The following is a 3,069-nucleotide window of genomic DNA, read 5'->3' on the forward strand; positions in this document are numbered from 1 at the left end:
TGAAAACTCTGTGCCTGTTCTTCTGTGTGTGTTACTAACGTACAGTAAATGTTCTTGAAATGGATTGATCCTACTGATTTGCTGCAGAAAATTTCAGTCTTTGAAAAAGGAAGCTATTGCTAGAGGTGCCTTAAACCTGTTTCTTCTAATGGGGGGGGAGTCCTGTGGTTGCAAAAAGGTTCAAGGTTGTGTAGAAGTCTAAAGTAAACAAAAATTACAAAATTTAAAGAGTAATTTATTTTTTCCCCACTGCTGTTGAATTTAACTGCAGGGTGACATGCAAGGAGATGTTTTGATCGGTCTCATAACATTTCACCACAACAGTATGAAGCAAAAGTCAATTAGTCTGACCTGGGGTTGAAAAAAACAACTTTTGTACAGTGTAGGAATAAAACATCACATGACAACAAAGCAAGAATTCTTCAACACTTTGAACTGTGCCAGGGCCAAATCTGTCAGCCTGAGAGGAACAGAGTGTAACTGTCAGTAGCTGCCAGTCAAAATGTGCCTTTCATTCAGTGTGATGTACTGTTGGCCCCAAAGCCTTGTGCTGTCCAAATATACCGGCTGTGGGTTTTGAGATTATCTTGTCAAAAGATACGTGAAAAACTCTGAGATTTATTTTTTTTTTCACAAGAACTTTTCTTTTCAACCATAAAAACTGACTGCAAAGTCATATGCATTCAGGTTTTCATAATGTCACAGAAAGTGACCTTAGTGAAGGTTACAAATGATCGTCTTATGGCCTCTTACGGTGGATTCACTGTCCTGCTAGACCTCAGTGCAGTGTTTGATACTGTCGATCATAATATCCTTTAAGAGTGATTTATATCTGTGTTTCCCAACCACTGTGGCGTGGCACATAGGTGTGCTGTGAGAAATGACCAGGTGTGCCATGGAAGATTATCTGGTTCCACCTGATTAGTACTCTAAGCAATCGGCGTGAGTAACGGGTAAAGCAATTACATTCTCCTCCACTAGAGGGCACACTGAAGTTAATTATGGAGTTCCACAGGGTTCAGTGCTAGGACCAGTTTTGTTTATGCTTCACTTAGGCAGTATCATCGGAAGGTATAGTATACATTTTCACTGCTATGCAGATGACACAACTTTATCTATCCATGAAGCCAGATAACACGCACCAATTAGTTAAAATGCAGGAATGTCTTTCCTATTTCAGTAGCGGCCAGGCGAGATACTCTACAGCAGAGAACAGGAGCAGCAAGCATGTCATTCGTTCTGTCTTCCTTCTCTCACCCCAACCGGTTGCAGCAGATGGCCTGTTAAAGGGGAGTTTTTTTCCTTCCCACTGTTGCCAAAGTACTTGCTCATAGGAGGTCATATGATTGTTTTTCTCTAAGCATTATTCTAGGAATCACAAAGGATTAGAAAAATGTGTGCTTTATTGTCAGATTTCCAATCCATATTATACCTACAAGTCAAACATTTCCACTGTTAGGGATAGTTTTTCTTTATTTCTCACACATTCACTTAAAACAAAACAAACAAGCAAAATAAACATTTCTATTTCATATATTTTGCACGCAGTGTTGGGAAGGTTACTTTTAAAATGTATTCCATTACAGAATACAGAATACATGCCCCAAAATGTATTCTGTAACGTATTCCGTTACGTTACTCAATGACAGTAACGTATTCTGAATACTTTGGATTACTTAATATATTATCATGCTTTTTACAACAACGTGAATGTACTATTGCTGTGTGATTTATTACTATTACTGAAGGTCCACGACTCCGAACCGTAGTAAAGGGACCTCTGACTAATACGACGGGGTCCCTGTCGGCGCGTAGCCGAAAAATAGCTTTACTTTGTTGTGTGGGTCAACTTTTCTTGCGAGAGACAGAGAGAGGCGTCGAAAGGCTGCTCCAACGGAACTTATTGTTTTCGGAGGAAAACACGAACACGGTGTACAGTCGAGTCTTAATAGCTTACTTACAACTGGGCTCGTCAGGCACTCTTCTTGGCTGCAGTGGTTATTATTATATTTACATGCTTCCAGCTCCCGTTTTTGCTCGATGACAACTCGTACCTTTCCACTCCCCTTTTTCTCCCTCCTCGCGCTCACAGACCCGTAACGTGTATGGCAGTCCATTCTCCCTGCAGCACGGACTACACTGCCCATGATGCTACATTCTTTAGAGCTATGCTTGTAGCATTCTGCCTGTTAGCTTAGCACAACAACAACAACAACGAAAAGGCGCTCTCTCACCCAGGAAACACACAGTCGCAGAGAGAGAGAGAGCATCGCCCTGTAACCATGGCAACCGTAACGCTGCCGCCTGGAACAAAGAATGTAGCTGTCAAACAAAACCCAAACAGTCCTGACCCGCGACAATACTAAACAGGAAAGTACCGCAGTGTAATCCATTTATTTCAACAAAGTAACTGTATTCTGAATACCACCTTTTTAAACGGTAACTGTAACGGAATACAGTTACTCATATTTTGTATTTTAAATACGTAACGGCGGTACATGTATTCCGTTACTCCCCAACACTGTTTGCACGGCGTGAACGCGTTAGCGCCGTGCAGCCCCACACACGGGGGCCATGGGCACGTTGTGTGCACTACCATCCAAAAACTAGAGGGGGAGGTATTCTGCACATGGCACATGCACAGACAGTGACTGAAAAATCTTCATCATGGGATACTACTAAAACAACACAGGGATCTTCAGAAGAGTTCCTCTCATAGCTGTTACATGACTGTGTAAACTGATTGATGCCACCATGATGAGAGTACACACAAACAACACACATAATTTGACTTTAATTGCCCACAAAACTGTCAACAGGAAGTGCAACGAAGAAAGTCTTCCAGTTGCTCCCAAACAGTACAACTGACACACAAAGGCTAAGAAAATGTTGCACAGATGAAATAACATGATGTTCAGTTTATTTATTTATTTATTTATTTATTTGGCTCTTTTGTCATCAGAATTGTTGTCTAAAGGCAAAGAAAGATGCCCAACGGATTTACTTTACCAAATTGACCATCCCAGCCTTGCCGTAATGGTCCATTTGATTCACCTTTTATTGTTTATT

This window comes from Rhamphochromis longiceps, linkage group LG7, assembly GCF_057381845.1.
Source record: "Rhamphochromis longiceps isolate RC_006_pf linkage group LG7, R_longiceps_female_GT1.1, whole genome shotgun sequence".
Taxonomy (NCBI): Eukaryota; Metazoa; Chordata; class Actinopteri; order Cichliformes; family Cichlidae; genus Rhamphochromis; species Rhamphochromis longiceps.